The following is a 26,263-nucleotide window of genomic DNA, read 5'->3' as shown; positions in this document are numbered from 1 at the left end:
TATATGGAGATAAGAGGGTCCTGTGTAAGAGCAGTATATGGTATATGGAGATAAAAGGGTCCTGTGTAAGAGCAGTATATGGTATATGGAGATAAGAGGGTCCTGTGTAAGAGCAGTATATGGTATATGGAGATAAGAGGGTCCTGTGTAAGAGCAGTATATGGTATATGGAGATAAGAGGGTCCTGTGTAAGAGCAGTATATGGTATATGGAGATAAGAGGGTCCTGTGTAAGAGCAGTATATGGTATATGGAGATAAGAGGGTCCTGTGTAAGAGCAGTATATGGTATATGGAGATAACAGGGTCCTGAGTAAGAGCAGTATATGGAGATAAGAGGGTCCCGTGTAAGAGCAGTATATGGTATATGGAGATAAGAGGGTCCTGTGTAAGAGCAGTATATGGTATATGGAGATAAGAGGGTCCCGTGTAAGAGCAGTATATGGTATATGGAGATAAGAGGGTCCTGTGTAAGAGCAGTATATGGTATATGGAGATAAGAGGGTCCTGTGTAAGAGCAGTATATGGTATATGGAGATAAGAGGTCCTGTGTAAGAGCAGTATATGGTATATGGAGATAAGAGGGTCCTGTGTAAGAGCAGTATCTGGTATATGGAGATAAGAGTGTCCCGTATAAGAGCAGTATATGGTATATGGAGATAAGAGGGTCCTGTGTAAGAGCAGTATATGGAGATAACAGGGTCCCGTGTAAGAGCAGTATATGGTATATGGAGATAAGAGGGTCCTGTGTAAGAGCAGTATATGGAGATAAGAGGGTCCCGTGTAAGAGCAGTATATGGTATATGGAGATAAGAGGGTCCTGTGTAAGAGCAGTATATGGTATATGGAGATAAGAGGGTCCTGTGTAAGAGCAGTATCTGGTATATGGAGATAAGAGGGTCCTGTGTAAGAGCAGTATATGATATATGGAGATAAGAGGGTCCCGTATAAGAGCAGTATATGGTATATGGAGATAAGAGGGTCCTGTGTAAGAGCAGTATATGGAGATGAGGGTCCCGTGTAAGAGCAGTATATGGTATATGGAGATAAGAGGGTCCTGTGTAAGAGCAGTATATGGTATATGGAGATAAGAGGGTCCTGTGTAAAAGCAGTATATGGAGATAAGAGGGTCCCGTGTAAGAGCAGTATATGGTATATGGAGATAAGAGGGTCCTGTGTAAGAGCAGTATATGGTATATGGAGATAAGAGGGTCCTATGTAAGAACAGTATATGGAGATAAGAGGGTCCCGTGTAAGAGCAGTATATGGTATATGGAGATAAGAGGGTCCTGTGGAAGAGCAGTATATGGTATATGGAGATAAGAGGGTCCCGTGTAAGAGCTGTATATGGTATATGGAGATAAGAGTGTCCCGTGTAAGAGCAGTATATGGTATATGGAGATAAGAGTGTCCCGTGTAAGAGCAGTATATGGTATATGGAGATAAGAGGGTCCTGTATAAGAGCAGTATATGGTATATGGAGATAAAAGGGTCCTATGTAAGAGCAGTATATGGTATATGGAGATAAGAGGGTCCCGTGTAAGAGTAGTATATGGTATATGGAGATAAGAGGGTCCTGTGTAAGAGCAGTATATGGTATATGGAGATAAGAGGTCCTGTGTAAGAGCAGTATATGGTATATGGAGATAAGAGGGTCCCGTGTAAGAGCAGTATATGGTATATGGAGATAAGAGGGTCCCGTGTAAGAGCAGTATATGGTATATGGAGATAAGAGGGTCCTGTGTAAGAGCAGTATATTGTATATGGAGATAAGAGGGTCCCGTGTAAGAGTAGTATATGGTATATGGAGATAAGAGGGTCCTGTGTAAGAGCAGTATATGGTTTATGGAGATAAGAGGGTCCTGTGTAAGAGCAGTATATGGAGATAAGAGGGTCCCGTGTAAGAGCAGTATCTGGTATATGGAGATAAGAGTGTCCCGTATAAGAGCAGTATATGGTATATGGAGATAAGAGGGTCCTATGTAAGAGCAGTATATGGAGATAAGAGGGTCCCGTGTAAGAGCAGTATATGGTATATGGAGATAAGAGGGTCCTGTGTAACAGCAGTATATGGTATATGGAGATAAGAGGGTCCTGTGTAAGAGCAGTATATGGAGATAAGAGGGTCCCGTGTAAGAGCAGTATATGGTATATGGAGATAAGAGGGTCCTATGTAAGAACAGTATATGGAGATAAGAGGGTCCCGTGTAAGAGCAGTATATGGTATATGGAGATAAGAGTGTCCCGTGTAAGAGCAGTATATGGTATATGGAGATAAGAGTGTCCCGTGTAAGAGCAGTATATGATATATGGAGATAAGAGGGTCCCGTGTAAGAGCAGTATATGGTATATGGAGATAAGAGGGTCCTATGTAAGAACAGTATATGGAGATAAGAGGGTCCCGTGTAAGAGCAGTATATGGTATATGGAGATAAGAGGGTCCTGTGTAAGAGCAGTATATGGTATATGGAGATAAGAGGGTCCCGTGTAAGAGCAGTATATGGTATATGGAGATAAGAGGGTCCCGTGTAAGAGCAGTATATGGTATATGGAGATAAGAGGGTCCTGTGTAAGAGCAGTATATGGTATATGGAGATAAGAGGGTCCCGTGTAAGAGCAGTATATGGTATATGGAGATAAGAGGGTCCTGTGTAAGAGCTGTATATTGTGTATGGAGATAAGAGGGTCCTGTGTAAGAGCTGTATATGGAGATAAGAGGGTCCTGTGTAAGAGCAGTATATGGAGATAAGAGGGTCCCGTGTAAGAGCAGTATATGGTATATGGAGATAAGAGGGTCCTGTGTAAGAGCAGTATATGGTATATGGAGATAAGAGGGTCCTGTGTAAGAGCAGTATATGGTATATGGAGATAAGAGGGTCCTGTGTAAGAGCATTATATGGAGATAAGAGGGTCCCGTGTAAGAGCAGTATATGGTATATGGAGATAAGAGGGTCCCGTGTAAGAGCAGTATATGGTATATGAAGATAAGAGGGTCCTGTGGAAGAGCAGTATATGGAGATAAGAGGGTCCCGTGTAAGAGCAGTATATGGTATATGGAGATAAGAGGGTCCTGTGTAAGAGCAGTATATGGTATATGGAGATAAGAGGGTCCCGTGTAAGAGCAGTATATGGTATATGGAGATAAGAGGGTCCAATGTAAGAGCAGTATATGGTATATGGAGATAAGAGGGTCCTGTGTAAGAGCAGTATATGGTATATGGAGATAAGAGGGTCCAATGTAAGAGCAGTATATGGAGATAAGAGGGTCCCGTGTAAGAGCAGTATATGGTATATGGAGATAAGAGGGTCCTGTGTAAGAGCAGTATATGATATATGGAGATAAGAGGGTCCTGTGTAAGAGCAGTATATGGTGTATGGAGATAAGAGGGTCCTGTGTAAGAGCAGTATATGGTATATGGAGATAAGAGGGTCCTGTGTAAGAGCAGTATATGGTATATGGAGATAAGAGGGTCCTGTGTAAGAGCAGTATATGGTATATGGAGATAAGAGGGTCCTGTGTAAGAGCAGTAAATGATATATGGAGATAAGAGGGTCCTGTGTAAGAACAGTATATGGTATATGGAGATAAGAGGGTCCTGTGTAAGAGCAGTATATGGTATATGGAGATAAGAGGGTCCCGTGTAAGAGCAGTATATGGTATATGGAGATAAGAGGGTCCTGTGTAAGAGCAGTATGTGGTATATAGAGATAAGAGGGTCCTGTGTAAGAGCAGTATATGGTATATGGAGATAAGAGGGTCCTGTGTAAGAGCAGTATATGGTATATGGAGATAAGAGGGTCCCGTGTAAGAGCAGTATATGGTATATGGAGATAAGAGGGTCCTGTGTAAGAGCAGTATATGGTATATAGAGATAAGAGGGTCCTGTGTAAGAGCAGTATATGGTATATGGAGATAAGAGGGTCCTGTGTAAGAGCAGTATATGGTAAATGGAGATAAGAGGGTCCCGTGTAAGAGCAGTATATGGTATATGGAGATAAGAGGGTCCTGTGTAAGAGCAGTATATGGAGATAAGAGTGTCCCGTGTAAGAGCAGTATATGGTATATGGAGATAAGAGGGTCCTGTGTTAGAGCAGTATATGGTATATGGAGATAAGAGGGTCCCGTGTAAGAGCAGTATATGGTATATGGAGATAAGAGGGTCCTGTGTAAGAGCAGTATATAGAGATAAGAGGGTCCTGTGTAAGAGCAGTATATGGTATATGGAGATAAGAGGGTCCTGTGTAAGAGCAGTATATGGTATATGGAGATAAGAGGGTCCTGTGTAAGAGCAGTGTATGGTATATGGAGATAAGAGGGTCCCGTGTAAGAGCAGTATATGGTATATGGAGAGAAGAGGGTCCTGTGTAAGAGCAGTGTATGGTATATGGAGATAAGAGGGTCCTGTGTAAGAGCAGTGTATGGTATATGGAGATAAGAGGGTCCTGTGTAAGAGCAGTGTATGGTATATGGAGATAAGAGGGTCCCGTGTAAGAGCAGTATATGGTATATGGAGATAAGAGGGTCCTGTGTAAGAGCAGTATATGGTATATGGAGATAAGAGAGTCCTGTGTAAGAGCAGTATATGGTATATGGAGATAAGAGGGTCCTGTGTAAGAGCGGTATATGGTATATGAAGATAAGAGGGTCCTGTGTAAGAGCAGTATATGGTATATGGAGATAAGAGGGTCCTGTGTAAGAGCAGTATATGGAGATAAGAGGGTCCTGTGTGAAAGCAGTATATGGTATATGGAGATAAGAGGGTCCTGTGTAAGAGCAGTATATGGTATATGGAGATAAGAGGGTCCTGTGTAAGAACAGTGTATGGTATATGGAGGTAAGAGGGTCCTGTGTAAGAACAGTGTATGGTATATGGAGATAAGAGGGTCCTATGTAAGAGCAGTATATGGTATATGGAGATAAGAGGGTCCTGTGTAAGAGCGGTATATGGTATATGGAGATAAGAGGGTCCTGTGTAAGAGCGGTATATGGTATATGGAGATAAGAGGGTCCTATGTAAGAGCAGTATATGGTATATGGAGATAAGAGGGTCCTGTGTAAGAGCGGTATATGGTATATGAAGATAAGAGGGTCCTGTGTAAGAGCGGTATATGGTATATGAAGATAAGAGGGTCCTGTGTAAGAGCAGTATATGGTATATGGAGATAAGAGGGTCCCGTGTAAGAGCAGTATATGGAGATAAGAGGGTCCTGTGTGAAAGCAGTATATGGTATATGGAGATAAGAGGGTCCTGTGTAAGAGCAGTATATGGAGATAAGAGGGTCCTATGTAAGAGCAGTATATGGTATATGGAGGTAAGAGGGTCCTGTGTAAGAACAGTGTATGGTATATGGAGATAAGAGGGTCCTGTGTAAGAGCAGTATATGGAGATAAGAGGGTCCTGTGTAAGAGCAGTATATGGAGATAAGAGGGTCCTGTGTAAGAGCAGTATATGGTATATGGAGATAAGAGGGTCCTGTGTAAGAGCAGTATATGGAGATAAGAGGGTCCCGTGTAAGAGCTGTATATGGTATATGGAGATAAGAGGGTCCTGTGTAAGAGCAGTATATGGAGATAAGAGGGTCCTGTGTAAGAGCAGTATATGGTATATGGAGGTAAGAGGGTCCTGTGTAAGAACAGTGTATGGAGATAAGAGGGTCCTATGTAACAGCAGTATATAGTGTATGGAGATAAGAGGGTCCTGTGTAAGAGCAGTATATGGAGATAAGAGGGTCCTGTGTAAGAGCAGTATATGGTATAGGGAGATAAGAGGGTCCTGTGTAAGAGCGGTATATGGAGATAAGAGGGTCCTGTGTAAGAGTAGTATATGGTATATGGAGATAAGAGGGTCCTGTGTGAGAGCAGTATATGGTATATGGAGATAAGAGGGTCCTGTGTAAGAGCAGTATATGGTATATGGAGATAAGAGGGTCCTGTGTAAGAGCAGTCTATGGAGATAAGAGGGTCCTGTGTAAGAGCAGTATATATAGATAAGAGGGTCCTGTGTAAGAGCAGTATATGGAGATAAGAGGGTCCTGTGTAAGAGCAGTATATGGTATATGGAGATAAGAGGGTCCTGTGTAAGAGCAGTATATGGTATATGGAGATAAGAGGGTCCTGTGTAAGAGCAGTGTATGGAGATAAGAGGGTCCTGTGTAAGAGCAGTATATATAGATAAGAGGGTCCCGTGTAAGAGCTGTATATGGTATATGGAGATAAGAGGGTCCTGTGTAAGAGCAGTATATGGTATATGGAGATAAGAGGGTCCTGTGTAAGAGCAGTATATGGTATATGGAGATAAGAGGGTCCTGTGTAAGAGCAGTATATGGAGATAAGAGGGTCCTGTGTAAGAGCAGTATATGGTATATAGAGATAAGAGGGTCCTGTGTAAGAGCAGTATATGGTATATGGAGATAAGAGGGTCCTGTGTAAGAGCAGTGTATGGAGATAAGAGGGTCCTGTGTAAGAGCAGTATATATAGATAAGAGGGTCCCGTGTAAGAGCTGTATATGGTATATGGAGATAAGAGGGTCCTGTGTAAGAGCAGTATATGGTATATGGAGATAAGAGGGTCCTGTGTAAGAGCAGTATATGGTATATGGAGATAAGAGGGTCCTGTGTAAGAGCAGTATATGGAGATAAGAGGGTCCTGTGTAAGAACAGTGTATGGTATATGGAGATAAGAGGGTCCTATGTAACAGCAGTATATAGTGTATGGAGATAAGAGGGTCCTTTGTAAGAGCAGTATATGGTATATGGAGATAAGAGGGTCCTGTGTAAGAGCAGTATATGGAGATAAGAGGGTCCCGTGTAAGAGCTGTATATGGTATATGGAGATAAGAGGGTCCTGTGTAAGAGCAGTATATGGAGATAAGAGGGTCCTGTGTAAGAGCAGTATATGGTATATGGAGATAAGAGGGTCCTGTGTAAGAGCAGTATATGGTATATGGAGATAAGAGGGTCCTGTGTAAGAGCAGTATATGGAGATAAGAGGGTCCTGTGTAAGAGCAGTATATGGTATATGGAGATAAGAAGGTCCTGTGTAAGAGCAGTATATGGTATATGGAGGTAAGAGGGTCCTGTGTAAGAACAGTGTATGGTATATGGAGATAAGAGGGTCCTATGTAACAGCAGTATATAGTGTATGGAGATAAGAGGGTCCTTTGTAAGAGCAGTATATGGTATATGGAGGTAAGAGGGTCCTGTGTAAGAGCGGTATATGGTATAGGGAGATAAGAGGGTCCTGTGTAAGAGCAGTATATGGTATATGGAGATAAGAGGGTCCTGTGTAAGAGCAATATATGGTATATGGAGGTAAGAGGGTCCTGTGTAAGAGCGGTATATGGTATAGGGAGATAAGAGGGTCCTGTGTAAGAGCAGTATATGGTATAGGGAGATAAGAGGGTCCTATGTAACAGCAGTATATAGTGTATGGAGATAAGAGGGTCCTGTGTAAGAGCAGTATATGGTATAGGGAGATAAGAGGGTCCTGTGTAAGAGCAGTATATGGTATATGGAGATAAGAGGGTCCTGTGTAAGAGCAGTATATGGTATATGGAGATAAGAGGGTCCCGTGTAAGAGCAGTGTATGGAGATAAGAGGGTCCTGTGTAAGAGCAGTATATGGTATATGGAGATAAGAGGGTCCTGTGTAAGAGCAGTATATGGAGATAAGAGGGTCCTGTGTAAGAGCAGTATATGGTATAGGGAGATAAGAGGGTCCTGTGTAAGAGCGGTATATGGAGATAAGAGGGTCCCGTGTAAGAGCTGTATATGGTATATGGAGATAAGAGGGTCCTGTGTAAGAGCAGTATATGGAGATAAGAGGGTCCTGTGTAAGAGCAGTATATGGTATATGGAGATAAGAGGGTCCTGTGTAAGAGCAGTATATGGTATATGGAGATAAGAGGGTCCTGTGTAAGAGCAGTATATGGTATATGGAGATAAGAGGGTCCTGTGTAAGAGCAGTATATGGAGATAAGAGGGTCCTGTGTAAGAGCAGTATATGGTATATGGAGATAAGAGGGTCCTGTGTAAGAGCAGTATATGGTATATGGAGATAAGAGGGTCCTGTGTAAGAGCAGTATATGGTATATGGAGGTAAGAGGGTCCTGTGTAAGAACAGTGTATGGTATATGGAGATAAGAGGGTCCTATGTAACAGCAGTATATAGTGTATGGAGATAAGAGGGTCCTTTGTAAGAGCAGTGTATGGTATATGGAGATAAGAGGGTCCTGTGTAAGAGCAATATATGGTATAGGGAGATAAGAGGGTCCTGTGTAAGAGCAGTATATGGTATATGGAGATAAGAGGGTCCTGTGTAAGAGCAATATATGGTATATGGAGATAAGAAGGTCCTGTGTAAGAGCAGTATATGGTATATGGAGGTAAGAGGGTCCTGTGTAAGAGCGATATATGGTATAGTTAGATAAGAGGGTCCTGTGTAAGAGCAGTATATTGAGATAAGAGGGTCCTGTGTAAGAGCAGTATATGGAGATAAGAGGGTCCTGTGTAAGAGCAGTATATGGTATATGGAGATAAGAGGGTCCTATGTAAGAGTAGTATATGGTATATGGAGATAAGAGGGTCCTGTGTAAGAGCAATATATGGTATATGGAGATAAGGGGGTCCTGTGTAAGAGCAGTATATGGTATATGGAGATAAGAGGGTCCTGTGTAAGAGCAGTATATGGTATACGGATATAAGAGGGTCCTGTGTAAGAGCAGTATATGTTATACGGATATAAGAGGGTCCTTTGTAAGAGCAGTATGTGGTATATGGAGATAAGAGGGTCCTGTGTGAAAGCAGTATATGGTATATGGAGATAAGAGGGTCCTGTGTAAGAGCAGTATATGGTATATGGAAATAAGAGGGTCCTGTGTAAGAGCAGTATGTGGTATATGGAGATAAGAGGGTCCTGTGTAAGAGCAGTATATGGTATAGGGAGATAAGAGGGTCCTGTGTGAAAGCAGTATATGGTATATGGAGATAAGAGGGTCCTGTGTAAGAATAGTGTATGGTATATGGAGATAAGAGGGTCCTATGTAACAGCAGTATATAGTGTATGGAGATAAGAGGGTCCTGTGTAAGAGCGGTATATGGAGATAAGAGGGTCCTGTGTAAGAGCAGTATATGGTATATGGAGATAAGAGGGTCCTGTGTAAGAGCAGTGTATGGCGATAAGAGGGTCCTGTGTAAGAGCTGTATATGGAGATAAGAGGGTCCTGTGTAAGAGCGGTATATGGAGATAAGAGGGTCCTGTGTAAGAGCAGTATATGGTATATGGAGATAAGAGGGTCCTGTGTAAGAGCAGTGTATGGCGATAAGAGGGTCCTGTGTAAGAGCAGTATATGGAGATAAGAGGGTCCTGTGTAAGAGCAGTATATGGTATATGGAGGTAAGAGGGTCCTGTGTAAGAACAGTGTATGGTATATGGAGATAAGAGGGTCCTATGTAACAGCAGTATATAGTGTATGGAGATAAGAGGGTCCTGTGTAAGAGCAGTATATGGTATAGGGAGATAAGAGGGTCCTTTGTAAGAGCAGTATATGGTATATGGAGATAAGAGGGTCCTGTGTATGAGCAGTATATGGTATATGGAGATAAGAGGGTCCTGTTTAAGAGCAATATATGGTATATGGAGATAAGAGGGTCCTGTGTAAGAGCAGTATATGGTATATGGAGGTAAGAGGGTCCTGTGTAAGAGCGGTATATGGTATAGGGAGATAAGAGGGTCCTGTGTAAGAGCAGTATATGGTATAGGGAGATAAGAGGGTCCTGTGTAAGAGCAGTATATGGTATATGGAGATAAGAGGGTCCTGTGTAAGAGCAGTATATGGTATACGGATATAAGAGGGTCCTGTGTAAGAGCAGTATATGGTATACGGATATAAGAGGGTCCTTTGTAAGAGCAGTATATGGAGATAAGAGGGTCCTGTGTAAGAGCAGTATATGGTATATGGAGGTAAGAGGGTCCTGTTTAAGAGCAGTATATGGTATACGGATATAAGAGGGTCCCGTGTAAGAGCAGTATAAGGTATATGGAGATAAGAGGGTCCTGTGTAAGAGCAGTATATGGTATATGGAGGTAAGAGGGACCTGTGTAAGATCAGTATATGGTATACGGATATAAGAGGGTCCTGTGTAAGAGCAGTATATGGTATTTGGAGATAAGAGGGTCCTGTGTAAGAGCAGTATATGGTATACGGATATAAGAGGGTCCTGTGTAAGAGCAGTATATGGTATACGGATATAAGAGGGTCCCGTGTAAGAGCAGTATATGGAGGTAAGAGGGTCCTGTGTAAGAGCAGTATATGGTATATGGAGATAAGAGGGTCCTGTGTAAGAGCAGTATATGGTATATGGAGATAAGAGGGTCCTGTGTAAGAGCAGTGTATGGAGATAAGAGGGTCCTGTGTAAGATCAGTATATGGTATATGGAGGTAAGAGGGTCCTGTGTAAGATCAGTATATGGAGATAAGAGGGTCCTGTGTAAGATCAGTATATGGTATATGGAGATAAGAGGGTCCTGTGTAAGAGCAGTATATGGTATATGGAGATAAGAGGGTCCTGTGTAAGAGCTGTATATGGTGTATGGAGATAAGAGGGTCCTGTGTAAGAGCAGTATATGGTATATGGAGATAAGAGGGTCCTGTGTAAGAGCAGTATATGGTATATGGAGATAAGAGGGTCCTGTGTAAGAGCTGTATATGGTGTATGGAGATAAGAGGGTCCTGTGTAAGAGCAGTATATGGAGATAAGAGGGTCCTGTGTGAGAGCAGTATATGGTATATGGAGATAAGAGGGTCCTGTGTAAGAGCAGTATATGGTATATGGAGATAAGAGGGTCCTGTGTAAGAGCAGTATATGGTATATGGAGATAAGAGGGTCTTGTGTAAGAGCTGTATATGGTGTATGGAGATAAGAGGGTCCTGTGTAAGAGCAGTATATGGAGATAAGAGGGTCCTGTGTGAGAGCAGTATATGGTATATGGAGATAAGAGGGTCCTGTGTAAGAGCAGTATATGGTATATGGAGATAAGAGGGTCCTGTGTGAGAGCAGTATATGGAGATAAGAGGGTCCTGTGTGAGAGCAGTATATGGTATATGGAGATAACAGGGTCCTGTGTAAGAGCAGTATATGGTATATGGAGATAAGAGGGTCCTGTGTAAGAGCAGTATATGGAGATAAGAGGGTCCTGTGTGAGAGCAGTATATGGTATATGGAGATAAGGGGGTCCTGTGTAAGAGCAGTATATGGAGATAAGAGGGTCCTGTGTGAGAGCAGTATATGGTATATGGAGATAAGAGGGTCCTGTGTAAGAGCAGTATATGGTATATGGAGATAAGAGGGTCCTATGTAAGAGCAGTATATGGTATATGGAGATAAGAGGGTCCTGTGTAAGAGCAGTATATGGAGATAAGAGGGTCCTGTGTGAGAGCAGTATATGGTATATGGAGATAAGAGGGTCCTGTGTAAGAGCAGTATATGGAGATAAGAGGGTCCTGTGTAAGAGCAGTATATGGAGATAAGAGGGTCCTGTGTGAGAGCAGTATATGGTATATGGAGATAAGAGGGTCCTGTGTAAGAGCAGTATATGGTATATGGAGATAAGAGGGTCCTATGTAAGAGCAGTATATGGTATATGGAGATAAGAGGGTCCTGTGTAAGAGCAGTATATGGAGATAAGAGGGTCCTGTGTGAGAGCAGTATATGGTATATGGAGATAAGAGGGTCCTGTGTAAGAGCAGTATATGGAGATAAGAGGGTCCTGTGTAAGAGCAGTATATGATATATGGAGGTAAGAGGGTCCTGTATAACAGCAGTATATAGTGTATGGAGATAAGAGGGTCCTGTGTAAGAGCAGTGTATGGTATATGGAGATAAGAGGGTCCTGTGTAAGAGCAGTGTATGGTATGTGGAGATAAGAGGGTCCTGTGTAAGAACAGTATATGGTATATGGAGATAAGAGGGTCCTGTGTAAGAGCAGTATATGGTATATGGAGATAAGAGGGTCCTGTGTAAGAGCAGTATATGGTATATGGAGATAAGAGGGTCCTGTGTAAGAGCAGTATATGGTATATGGAGATAAGAAGGTCCTGTGTAAGAGCAGTATATGGTATATGGAGATAAGAGGGTCCTGTGTAAGAGCAATATATGGAGATAAGAGGGTCCTGTGTAAGAGCAGTATATGGAGATAATAGGGTCCTGTGTAAGAGCAGTATATGGAGATAAGAGGGTCCTGTGTAAGAGCAGTATATGGTATATGGAGATAAGAGGGTCCTGTGTAAGAGCAGTATATGGTATATGGAGATAAGAGGGTCCTGTGTAAGAGCAGTATATGGAGATAAGAGGGTCCCGTGTAAGAGCTGTATATGGAGATAAGAGGGTCCTGTGTAAGAGCAATATATGGAGATAAGAGGGTCCTGTGTAAGAGCAATATATGGAGATAAGAGGGTCCTGTGTAAGAGCAGTATATGGAGATAAGAGGGTCCTGTGTAAGAACAGTATATGGTATATGGAGGTAAGAGGGTCCTGTGTAAGAACAGTATATGATATATGGAGATAAGAGGGTCCTGTATAACAGCAGTATATAGTGTATGGAGATAAGAGGGTCCTGTGTAAGAACAGTGTATGGTATATGGAGATAAGAGGGTCCTGTGTAAGAACAGAATATGGTATATGGAGATAAGAGGGTCCTGTGTAAGAGCAGTATATGGTATATGGAGATAAGAGGGTCCTGTGTAAGAGCAGTATATGGTATATGGAGATAAGAGGGTCCTGTGTAAGAACAGTATATGGTATATGGAGATAAGAAGGTCCCGTGTAAAAGCAGTATATGGTATATGGAGATAAGAGGGTCCAATGTAAGAGCAGTATATGGAGATAAGAGGGTCCCGTGTAAGAGCTGTATATGGAGATAAGAGGGTCCTGTGTAAGAGCAATATATGGAGATAAGAGGGTCCTGTGTAAGAGCAGTATATGGAGATAATAGGGTCCTGTGTAAGAGCAGTATATGGAGATAAGAGGGTCCTGTGTAAGAGCAGTATATGGTATATGGAGATAAGAGGGTCCCGTGTAAGAGCGGTATATGGTATATGGAGATAAGAGGGTCCTGTGTAAGAACAGTATATGGTATATGGAGATAAGAGGGTCCTGTGTAAGAGCAGTATATGGAGATAAGAGGGTCCCGTGTAAGAGCTGTATATGGAGATAATAGGGTCCTGTGTAAGAGCAGTATATGGAGATAAGAGGGTCCTGTGTAAGAGCAATATATGGAGATAAGAGGGTCCTGTGTAAGAGCAATATATGGAGATAAGAGGGTCCTGTGTAAGAGCAGTATATGGTATATGGAGATAAGAGGGTCCTGTGTAAGAGCAGTATATGGTATATGGAGATAAGAGGGTCCTGTGTAAGAGCAGTATATGGTATATGGAGATAAGAGGGTCCTGTGTAAGAACAGTATATGGTATATGGAGATAAGAGGGTCCTGTGTAAGAGCAGTATATGGAGATAAGAGGGTCCCGTGTAAGAGCTGTATATGGAGATAATAGGGTCCTGTGTAAGAGCAGTATATGGAGATAAGAGGGTCCTGTGTAAGAGCAATATATGGAGATAAGAGGGTCCTGTGTAAGAGCAATATATGGAGATAAGAGGGTCCTGTGTAAGAGCAATATATGGAGATAAGAGGGTCCTGTGTAAGAGCAATATATGGAGATAAGAGGGTCCTGTGTAAGAGCAGTATATGGAGATAATAGGGTCCTGTGTAAGAGCAGTATATGGAGATAAGAGGGTCCTGTGTAAGAGCAATATATGGAGATAAGAGGGTCCCGTGTAAGAGCTGTATATGGAGATAACAGGGTCCTGTGTAAGAGCAATATATGGAGATAAGAGGGTCCTGTGTAAGAGCAGTATATGGAGATAATAGGGTCCTGTGTAAGAGCAGTATATGGAGATAAGAGGGTCCTGTTTAAGAGCAGTATATGGTATATGGAGATAAGAGGGTCCTGTGTAAGAGCAGTATATGGTATATGGAGATAAGAGAGTCCTGTGTAAGAGCAGTATATGGAGATAAGAGGGTCCCGTGTAAGAGCTGTATATGGAGATAAGAGGGTCCTGTGTAAGAGCAATATATGGAGATAAGAGGGTCCTGTGTAAGAGCAATATATGGAGATAAGAGGGTCCTGTGTAAGAGCAGTATATGGAGATAAGAGGGTCCTGTGTAAGAGCAGTATATGGTATATGGAGATAAGAGGGTCCTGTGTAAGAGCAGTATATGGAGATAAGAGGGTCCCGTGTAAGAGCTGTATATGGAGATAAGAGGGTCCTGTGTAAGAGCAATATATGGAGATAGGAGGGTCCTGTGTAAGAGCAGTATATGGTATATGGAGATAAGAGGGTCCTGTGTAAGAGCAGTATATGGAGATAAGAGGGTCCTGTGTAAGAGCAGTATATGGAGATAAGAGGGCCCTGTGTAAGAGCAGTATATGGAGATAAGAGAGTCCTGTGTAAGAGCAGTATATGGTATATGGAGATAAGAGGGTCCTGTGTAAGAGCAGTATATGGTATATGGAGATAAGAGGGTCCTGTGTAACAGCTGTATATGGTATATGGAGATAAGAGGGTCCTGTGTAAGAGCAGTATATGGAGATAAGAGGGTCCTGTGTAAGAACAGTATATGGAGATAAGAGGGTCCTGTGTAAGAGCAGTATATGGAGATAAGAGGGTCCTGTGTAAGAGCTGTATATGGTATATGGAGATAAGAGGGTCCTGTGTAAGAGCAGTATATGGTATATGGAGATAAGAGGGTCCTGTGTAAGAGCGGTATATGGTATATGGAGATAAGAGGGTCCTGTGTAAGAGCAGTATATGGTATATGGAGATAAGAGGGTCCTGTGTAAGAGCGGTATATGGTATATGGAGATAAGAGGGTCCTGTGTAAGAGCAGTATATGGTATATGGAGATAAGAGGGTCCTGTGTAAGAGCAGTATATGGTATATGGAGATAAGAGGCTCCTTTGTAAGAGCAGTATATGGTATATGGAGATAAGAGGGTCCTGTGTAAGAGCAGTATATGGTATATGGAGATAAGAGGGTCCTGTGTAAGAGCAGTATATGGTATATGGAGATAAGAGGGTCCTGTGTAAGAGCAGTATATGGTATATGGAGATAAGAGGCTCCTGTGTAAGAGCAATATATGGTATATGGAGATAAGAGGGTCCTGTGTAAGAGCGGTATATGGTATATGGAGATAAGAGGGTCCTGTGTAAGAGCAGTATATGGTATATAGAGATAAGAGGCTCCTGTGTAAGAGCTGTATATGGTATATGGAGATAAGAGGGTCCTGTGTAAGAGCAGTATATGGAGATAAGAGGGTCCTGTGTAAGAACAGTATATGGAGATAAGAGGGTCCTGTGTAAGAGCAGTATATGGAGATAAGAGGGTCCTGTGTAAGAGCTGTATATGGTATATGGAGATAAGAGGGTCCTGTGTAAGAGCAATATATGGTATATGGAGATAAGAGGGTCCTGTGTAAGAGCAGTATATGGTATATGGAGATAAGAGGGTCCTGTGTAAGAGCAGTATATGGTATATGGAGATAAGAGGGTCCTGTGTAAGAGCGGTATATGGTATATGGAGATAAGAGGGTCCTGTGTAAGAGCAATATATGGTATATGGAGATAAGAGGGTCCTGTGTAAGAGCAGTATATGGTATATGGAGATAAGAGGGTCCTGTGTAAGAGCAGTATATGGTATATGGAGATAAGAGGCTCCTGTGTAAGAGCAGTATATGGTATATGGAGATAAGAGGCTCCTGTGTAAGAGCAGTATATGGTATATGGAGATAAGAGGGTCCTGTGTAAGAGCAGTATATGGAGATAAGAGGGTCCTGTATAAGAGCAGTATATGGTATATGGAGATAAGAGGGTCCTGTGTAAGAGCAGTATATGGTATATGGAGATAAGAGGCTCCTGTGTAAGAGCTGTATATGGTATATGGAGATAAGAGGGTCCTGTGTAAGAGCAGTATATGGAGATAAGAGGGTCCTGTGTAAGAGCAGTATATGGAGATAAGAGGGTCCTGTGTAAGAGCAGTATATGGAGATAAGAGGGTCCTGTGTAAGAGCAGTATATGGTATAGGGAGATAAGAGGGTCCTGTGTAAGAGCAGTATATGGTATATGGAGATAAGAGGGTCCTGTGTAAGAGCAGTATATGGTATATGGAGATAAGAGGGTCCTGTGTAAGAGCAGTATATGATATATGGAGATAAGAGGGTCCTGTGTAAGAGCAGTATATGGTATATGGAGATAAGAGGGTCCTGTGTAAGAGCGGTATATGGTATATGGAGATAAGAGGGTCCTGTGTAAGAGCGGTATATGATATATGGAGATAAGAGGGTCCTGTGTAAGAGCAGTATATGGTATATGGAGATAAGAGGGTCCTGTGTAAGAGCAGTATATGGAGATAAGAGATTCCTGTGTAAGAGCAGTTTATGGTATATGGAGATAAGAGGGTCCCGTGTAAGAGCAGTATATGGTATATGGAGATAAGAGGGTCCTGTGTAAGAGCAGTATATGGTATATGGAGATAAGAGGGTCCTGTGTAAGAGCAGTATATGGTATATGGAGATAAGAGGGTCCTGTGTAAGAACTGTATATGGTATATGGAGATAAGAGGGTCCTGTGTAAGAGCAGTATATGGTATATGGAGATAAGAGGGTCCCGTGTAAGAGCAGTATATGGTATAGGGAGATAAGAGGGTCCTGTGTAAGAGCAGTATATGGAGATAAGAGGGTCCTGTGTAAGAGCAGTATATGGTATAGGGAGATAAGAGGGTCCTGTGCAAGAGCAGTATATGGTATATGGAGATAAGAGGGTCCTGTGTAAGAGCGGTATATGGTATATGGAGATAAGAGGGTCCTGTGTAAGAGCAGTATATGATATATGGAGATAAGAGGGTCCTGTGTAAGAGCAGTATATGGTATATGGAGATAAGAGGGTCCTGTGTAAGAGCAGTATATGGAGATAAGAGATTCCTGTGTAAGAGCAGTATATGATATATGGAGATAAGAGGGTCCTGTGTAAGAACAGTATATGGTATATGGAGATAAGAGGGTCCCGTGTAAGAGCAGTATATGGTATATGGAGATAAGAGGGTCCTGTGTAAGAGCAGTATATGGTATATGGAGATAAGAGGGTCCTGTGTAAGAGCAGTATATGGTATATGGAGATAAGAGGGTCCTGTGTAAGAGCAGTATATGGTATATGGAGATAAGAGGGTCCCGTGTAAGAGCAGTATATGGTATAAGGAGATAAGAGGGTCCCGTGTAAGAGCAGTATATGGTATATGGAGATAAGAGGGTCCTGTGTAAGAGCAGTATATGATATATGGAGATAAGAGGGTCCTGTGTAAGAACAGTATATGGTATATGGAGATAAGAGGGTCCCGTGTAAGAGCAGTATATGGTATATGGAGATAAGAGGGTCCTGTGTAAGAGCAGTATATGGTATATGGAGATAAGAGGGTCCTGTGTAAGAGCAGTATATGGTATATGGAGATAAGAGGGTCCTGTGTAAGAACTGTATATGGTATATGGAGATAAGAGGGTCCTGTGTAAGAGCAGTATATGGTATATGGAGATAAGAGGGTCCCGTGTAAGAGCAGTATATGGTATATGGAGATAAGAGGGTCCTGTGTAAGAGCGGTATATGGTATATGGAGATAAGAGGGTCCTGTGTAAGAGCGGTATATGGTATATGGAGATAAGAGGGTCCTGTGTAAGAGCGGTATATGGTATATGGAGATAAGAGGGTCCTGTGTAAGAGCGGTATATGGTATATGGAGATAAGAGGGTCCTGTGTAAGAGCAGTATATGGTATATGGAGATAAGAGGGTCCTGTGTAAGAGCAATATATGGTATATGGAGATAAGAGGGTCCTGTGTAAGAGCAGTATATGGTATATGGAGATAAGAGGGTCCTGTGTAAGAGCAGTATATGGTATATGGAGATAAGAGGGTCCTGTGTAAGAGCAGTATATGGAGATAAGAGGGTCCTGTGTAAGAGCAGTATATGGAGATAAGAGGGTCCTGTGTAAGAGCAGTATATGGTATATGGAGATAAGAGGGTCCTGTGTAAGAGCAGTATATGGTATATGGAGATAAGAGGGTCCCGTGTAAGAGCAGTATATGGTATAGGGAGATAAGAGGGTCCTGTGTAAGAGCAGTATATGGAGATAAGAGGGTCCTGTGTAAGAGCAGTATATGGTATATGGAGATAAGAGGGTCCTGTGTAAGAACAGTATATGGTATATGGAGATAAGAGGGTCCCGTGTAAGAGCAGTATATGGTATATAGAGATAAGAGGGTCCTGTGTAAGAGCTGTATATTGTGTATGGAGATAAGAGGGTCCTGTGTAAGAGCTGTATATGGAGATAAGAGGGTCCTGTGTAAGAGCAGTATATGGAGATAAGAGGGTCCCGTGTAAGAGCAGTATATGGTATATGGAGATAAGAGGGTCCTGTGTAAGAGCAGTATATGGTATATGGAGATAAGAGGGTCCTGTGTAAGAGCAGTATATGGTATATGGAGATAAGAGGGTCCTGTGTAAGAGCATTATATGGAGATAAGAGGGTCCCGTGTAAGAGCAGTATATGGTATATGGAGATAAGAGGGTCCCGTGTAAGAGCAGTATATGGTATATGAAGATAAGAGGGTCCTGTGGAAGAGCAGTATATGGAGATAAGAGGGTCCCGTGTAAGAGCAGTATATGGTATATGGAGATAAGAGGGTCCTGTGTAAGAGCAGTATATGGTATATGGAGATAAGAGGGTCCCGTGTAAGAGCAGTATATGGTATATGGAGATAAGAGGGTCCAATGTAAGAGCAGTATATGGTATATGGAGATAAGAGGGTCCTGTGTAAGAGCAGTATATGGTATATGGAGATAAGAGGGTCCAATGTAAGAGCAGTATATGGAGATAAGAGGGTCCCGTGTAAGAGCAGTATATGGTATATGGAGATAAGAGGGTCCTGTGTAAGAGCAGTATATGATATATGGAGATAAGAGGGTCCTGTGTAAGAGCAGTATATGGTGTATGGAGATAAGAGGGTCCTGTGTAAGAGCAGTATATGGTATATGGAGATAAGAGGGTCCTGTGTAAGAGCAGTATATGGTATATGGAGATAAGAGGGTCCTGTGTAAGAGCAGTATATGGTATATGGAGATAAGAGGGTCCTGTGTAAGAGCAGTAAATGATATATGGAGATAAGAGGGTCCTGTGTAAGAACAGTATATGGTATATGGAGATAAGAGGGTCCTGTGTAAGAGCAGTATATGGTATATGGAGATAAGAGGGTCCCGTGTAAGAGCAGTATATGGTATATGGAGATAAGAGGGTCCTGTGTAAGAGCAGTATATGGTATATGGAGATAAGAGGGTCCTGTGTAAGAGCAGTATATGGTAAATGGAGATAAGAGGGTCCCGTGTAAGAGCAGTATATGGTATATGGAGATAAGAGGGTCCTGTGTAAGAGCAGTATATGGAGATAAGAGTGTCCCGTGTAAGAGCAGTATATGGTATATGGAGATAAGAGGGTCCTGTGTTAGAGCAGTATATGGTATATGGAGATAAGAGGGTCCCGTGTAAGAGCAGTATATGGTATATGGAGATAAGAGGGTCCTGTGTAAGAGCAGTATATAGAGATAAGAGGGTCCTGTGTAAGAGCAGTATATGGTATATGGAGATAAGAGGGTCCTGTGTAAGAGCAGTATATGGTATATGGAGATAAGAGGGTCCTGTGTAAGAGCAGTGTATGGTATATGGAGATAAGAGGGTCCCGTGTAAGAGCAGTATATGGTATATGGAGAGAAGAGGGTCCTGTGTAAGAGCAGTGTATGGTATATGGAGATAAGAGGGTCCTGTGTAAGAGCAGTGTATGGTATATGGAGATAAGAGGGTCCTGTGTAAGAGCAGTGTATGGTATATGGAGATAAGAGGGTCCCGTGTAAGAGCAGTATATGGTATATGGAGATAAGAGGGTCCTGTGTAAGAGCAGTATATGGAGATAAGAGGGTCCTGTGTAAGAGCAGTATATGGTATATGGAGATAAGAGAGTCCTGTGTAAGAGCAGTATATGGTATATGGAGATAAGAGGGTCCTGTGTAAGAGCGGTATATGGTATATGAAGATAAGAGGGTCCTGTGTAAGAGCAGTATATGGTATATGGAGATAAGAGGGTCCTGTGTAAAAGCAGTATATGGAGATAAGAGGGTCCTGTGTGAAAGCAGTATATGGTATATGGAGATAAGAGGGTCCTGTGTAAGAGCAGTATATGGTATATGGAGATAAGAGGGTCCTGTGTAAGAACAGTGTATGGTATATGGAGGTAAGAGGGTCCTGTGTAAGAACAGTGTATGGTATATGGAGATAAGAGGGTCCTATGTAAGAGCAGTATATGGTATATGGAGGTAAGAGGGTCCTGTGTAAGAACAGTGTATGGTATATGGAGATAAGAGGGTCCTATGTAAGAGCAGTATATGGTATATGGAGATAAGAGGGTCCTGTGTAAGAGCGGTATATGGAGATAAGAGGGTCCCGTGTAAGAGCTGTATATGGTATATGGAGATAAGAGGGTCCTGTGTAAGAGCGGTATATGGTATATGGAGATAAGAGGGTCCTGTGTAAGAGCAGTATATGGTATATGGAGATAAGAGGGTCCTGTGTAAGAGCGGTATATGGTATATGAAGATAAGAGGGTCCTGTGTAAGAGCGGTATATGGTATATGAAGATAAGAGGGTCCTGTGTAAGAGCAGTATATGGTATATGGAGATAAGAGGGTCCTGTGTAAGAGCAGTATATGGAGATAAGAGGGTCCTGTGTGAAAGCAGTATATGGTATATGGAGATAAGAGGGTCCTGTGTAAGAGCAGTATATGGAGATAAGAGGGTCCTATGTAAGAGCAGTATATGGTATATGGAGGTAAGAGGGTCCTGTGTAAGAACAGTGTATGGTATATGGAGATAAGAGGGTCCTGTGTAAGAGCGGTATATGGAGATAAGAGGGTCCCGTGTAAGAGCAGTATATGGTATATGGAGATAAGAGGGTCCTGTGTAAGAGCAGTATATGGAGATAAGAGGGTCCTATGTAAGAGCAGTATATGGTATATGGAGGTAAGAGGGTCCTGTGTAAGAACAGTGTATGGTATATGGAGATAAGAGGGTCCTGTGTAAGAGCAGTATATGGAGATAAGAGGGTCCTGTGTAAGAGCAGTATATGGAGATAAGAGGGTCCTGTGTAAGAGCAGTATATGGTATATGGAGATAAGAGGGTCCTGTGTAAGAGCAGTATATGGAGATAAGAGGGTCCCGTGTAAGAGCTGTATATGGTATATGGAGATAAGAGGGTCCTGTGTAAGAGCAGTATATGGAGATAAGAGGGTCCTGTGTAAGAGCAGTATATGGTATATGGAGGTAAGAGGGTCCTGTGTAAGAACAGTGTATGGTATATGGAGATAAGAGGGTCCTATGTAACAGCAGTATATAGTGTATGGAGATAAGAGGGTCCTGTGTAAGAGCAGTATATGGAGATAAGAGGGTCCTGTGTAAGAGCAGTATATGGTATAGGGAGATAAGAGGGTCCTGTGTAAGAGCGGTATATGGAGATAAGAGGGTCCTGTGTAAGAGTAGTATATGGTATATGGAGATAAGAGGGTCCTGTGTGAGAGCAGTATATGGTATATGGAGAATAGAGGGTCCCGTGTAAGAGCAGTATATGGTATATGGAGATAAGAGGGTCCTGTGTAAGAGCAGTATATGGAGATAAGAGGGTCCCGTGTAAGAGCTGTATATGGAGATAAGAGGGTCCTGTGTAAGAGCAGTATATGGTATAGGGAGATAAGAGGGTCCTGTGTAAGAGCGGTATATGGAGATAAGAGGGTCCTGTGTAAGAGCAGTATATGGTATATGGAGATAAGAGGGTCCTGTGTAAGAGCAGTATATGGAGATAAGAGGGTCCCGTGTAAGAGCTGTATATGGTATATGGAGATAAGAGGGTCCTGTGTAAGAGCAGTATATGGTATATGGAGATAAGAGGGTCCTGTGTAAGAGCAGTATATGGTATATGGAGATAAGAGGGTCCTGTGTAAGAGCAGTATATGGAGATAAGAGGGTCCTGTGTAAGAGCAGTATATGGTATATGGAGATAAGAGGGTCCTGTGTAAGAGCAGTATATGGTATATGGAGATAAGAGGGTCCTGTGTAAGAGCAGTGTATGGAGATAAGAGGGTCCTGTGTAAGAGCAGTATATATAGATAAGAGGGTCCCGTGTAAGAGCTGTATATGGTATATGGAGATAAGAGGGTCCTGTGTAAGAGCAGTATATGGTATATGGAGATAAGAGGGTCCTGTGTAAGAGCAGTATATGGTATATGGAGATAAGAGGGTCCTGTGTAAGAGCAGTATATGGAGATAAGAGGGTCCTGTGTAAGAACAGTGTATGGTATATGGAGATAAGAGGGTCCTATGTAACAGCAGTATATAGTGTATGGAGATAAGAGGGTCCTTTGTAAGAGCAGTATATGGTATATGGAGATAAGAGGGTCCTGTGTAAGAGCAGTATATGGAGATAAGAGGGTCCCGTGTAAGAGCTGTATATGGTATATGGAGATAAGAGGGTCCTGTGTAAGAGCAGTATATGGAGATAAGAGGGTCCTGTGTAAGAGCAGTATATGGTATATGGAGATAAGAGGGTCCTGTGTAAGAGCAGTATATGGTATATGGAGATAAGAGGGTCCTGTGTAAGAGCAGTATATGGAGATAAGAGGGTCCTGTGTAAGAGCAGTATATGGTATATGGAGATAAGAAGGTCCTGTGTAAGAGCAGTATATGGTATATGGAGGTAAGAGGGTCCTGTGTAAGAACAGTGTATGGTATATGGAGATAAGAGGGTCCTATGTAACAGCAGTATATAGTGTATGGAGATAAGAGGGTCCTTTGTAACAGCAGTATATGGTATATGGAGATAAGAGGGTCCTGTGTAAGAGCGGTATATGGTATAGGGAGATAAGAGGGTCCTGTGTAAGAGCAGTATATGGTATAGGGAGATAAGAGGGTCCTATGTAACAGCAGTATATAGTGTATGGAGATAAGAGGGTCCTGTGTAAGAGCAGTATATGGTATAGGGAGATAAGAGGGTCCTGTGTAAGAGCAGTATATGGTATATGGAGATAAGAGGGTCCTGTGTAAGAGCAGTATATGGTATATGGAGATAAGAGGGTCCCGTGTAAGAGCAGTGTATGGAGATAAGAGGGTCCTGTGTAAGAGCAGTATATGGTATATGGAGATAAGAGGGTCCTGTGTAAGAGCAGTATATGGTATATGGAGATAAGAGGGTCCTGTGTAAGAGCAGTATATGGAGATAAGAGGGTCCTGTGTAAGAGCAGTATATGGTATAGGGAGATAAGAGGGTCCTGTGTAAGAGCGGTATATGGAGATAAGAGGGTCCCGTGTAAGAGCTGTATATGGTATATGGAGATAAGAGGGTCCTGTGTAAGAGCAGTATATGGAGATAAGAGGGTCCTGTGTAAGAGCAGTATATGGAGGTAAGAGGGTCCTGTGTAAGAGCAGTATATGGTATATGGAGATAAGAGGGTCCTGTGTAAGAGCAGTATATGGTATATGGAGATAAGAGGGTCCTGTGTAAGAGCAGTATATGGAGATAAGAGGGTCCTGTGTAAGAGCAGTATATGGTATATGGAGATAAGAGGGTCCTGTGTAAGAGCAGTATATGGAGATAAGAGGGTCCTGTGTAAGAGCAGTATATGGTATATGGAGGTAAGAGGGTCCTGTGTAAGAACAGTGTATGGTATATGGAGATAAGAGGGTCCTATGTAACAGCAGTATATAGTGTATGGAGATAAGAGGGTCCTTTGTAAGAGCAGTGTATGGTATAGGGAGATAAGAGGGTCCTGTGTAAGAGCAGTATATGGTATATGGAGATAAGAGGGTCCTGTGTAAGAGCAATATATGGTATATGGAGATAAGAAGGTCCTGTGTAAGAGCAGTATATGGTATATGGAGGTAAGAGGGTCCTGTGTAAGAGCGATATATGGTATAGTTAGATAAGAGGGTCCTGTGTAAGAGCAGTATATTGAGATAAGAGGGTCCTGTGTAAGAGCAGTATATGGTATATGGAGATAAGAGGGTCCTATGTAAGAGTAGTATATGGTATATGGAGGTAAGAGGGTCCTGTGTAAGAGCGATATATGGTATAGTTAGATAAGAGGGTCCTGTGTAAGAGCAGTATATGGAGATAAGAGGGTCCTGTGTAAGAGCAGTATATGGTATATGGAGATAAGAGGGTCCTGTGTAAGAGCAATATATGGTATATGGAGATAAGGGGGTCCTGTGTAAGAGCAGTATATGGTATATGGAGATAAGAGGGTCCTGTGTAAGAGCAGTATATGGTATACGGATATAAGAGGGTCCTGTGTAAGAGCAGTATATGTTATACGGATATAAGAGGGTCCTTTGTAAGAGCAGTATGTGGTATATGGAGATAAGAGGGTCCTGTGTGAAAGCAGTATATGGTATATGGAGATAAGAGGGTCCTGTGTAAGAGCAGTATATGGTATATGGAAATAAGAGGGTCCTGTGTAAGAGCAGTATGTGGTATATGGAGATAAGAGGGTCCTGTGTAAGAGCAGTATATGGTATAGGGAGATAAGAGGGTCCTGTGTGAAAGCAGTATATGGTATATGGAGGTAAGAGGGTCCTGTGTAAGAACAGTGTATGGTATATGGAGATAAGAGGGTCCTATGTAACAGCAGTATATAGTGTATGGAGATAAGAGGGTCCTGTGTAAGAGCGGTATATGGAGATAAGAGGGTCCTGTGTAAGAGCAGTATATGGTATATGGAGATAAGAGGGTCCTGTGTAAGAGCAGTGTATGGCGATAAGAGGGTCCTGTGTAAGAGCTGTATATGGAGATAAGAGGGTCCTGTGTAAGAGCGGTATATGGAGATAAGAGGGTCCTGTGTAAGATCAGTATATGGTATATGGAGATAAGAGGGTCCTGTGTAAGAGCAGTGTATGGCGATAAGAGGGTCCTGTGTAAGAGCAGTATATGGAGATAAGAGGGTCCTGTGTAAGAGCAGTATATGGTATATGGAGGTAAGAGGGTCCTGTGTAAGAACAGTGTATGGTATATGGAGATAAGAGGGTCCTATGTAACAGCAGTATATAGTGTATGGAGATAAGAGGGTCCTGTGTAAGAGCAGTATATGGTATAGGGAGATAAGAGGGTCCTTTGTAAGAGCAGTATATGGTATATGGAGATAAGAGGGTCCTGTGTATGAGCAGTATATGGTATATGGAGATAAGAGGGTCCTGTTTAAGAGCAATATATGGTATATGGAGATAAGAGGGTCCTGTGTAAGAGCAGTATATGGTATATGGAGGTAAGAGGGTCCTGTGTAAGAGCTGTATATGGTATAGGGAGATAAGAGGGTCCTGTGTAAGAGCAGTATATGGTATAGGGAGATAAGAGGGTCCTGTGTAAGAGCAGTATATGGTATATGGAGATAAGAGGGTCCTGTGTAAGAGCAGTATATGGTATACGGATATAAGAGGGTCCTGTGTAAGAGCAGTATATGGTATACGGATATAAGAGGGTCCTTTGTAAGAGCAGTATATGGAGATAAGAGGGTCCTGTGTAAGAGCAGTATATGGTATATGGAGGTAAGAGGGTCCTGTTTAAGAGCAGTATATGGTATACGGATATAAGAGGGTCCCGTGTAAGAGCAGTATAAGGTATATGGAGATAAGAGGGTCCTGTGTAAGAGCAGTATATGGTATATGGAGGTAAGAGGGACCTGTGTAAGATCAGTATATGGTATACGGATATAAGAGGGTCCTGTGTAAGAGCAGTATATGGTATATGGAGATAAGAGGGTCCTGTGTAAGAGCAGTATATGGTATACGGATATAAGAGGGTCCTGTGTAAGAGCAGTATATGGTATACGGATATAAGAGGGTCCCGTGTAAGAGCAGTATATGGAGGTAAGAGGGTCCTGTGTAAGAGCAGTATATGGTATATGGAGATAAGAGGGTCCAGTGTAAGAGCAGTATATGGTATATGGAGATAAGAGGGTCCTGTGTAAGAGCAGTGTATGGAGATAAGAGGGTCCTGTGTAAGATCAGTATATGGTATATGGAGGTAAGAGGGTCCTGTGTAAGATCAGTATATGGAGATAAGAGGGTCCTGTGTAAG

General features: G+C 42.2%; 1 protein-coding gene across 5 annotated transcripts in view; it reads right to left on the bottom strand.

Annotated features, from left to right (window-relative positions):
- The window catches only part of LRRC4C (leucine rich repeat containing 4C), a 1,128,588-nt gene that overhangs the window by 192,215 nt on the left and 910,110 nt on the right, over positions 1-26,263 (bottom strand). The window lies entirely within an intron of this gene.

The sequence above is a fragment of the Dendrobates tinctorius genome, unplaced genomic scaffold (genome assembly GCF_039654945.1).
Source record: "Dendrobates tinctorius isolate UK_male_01 unplaced genomic scaffold, ASM3965494v1 ptg000059l, whole genome shotgun sequence".
Lineage (NCBI taxonomy): Eukaryota > Metazoa > Chordata > Amphibia > Anura > Dendrobatidae > Dendrobates > Dendrobates tinctorius.
Note: the sequence above shows the minus strand (reverse complement) of the source record. Positions and strands in the feature narration are given on the sequence as shown.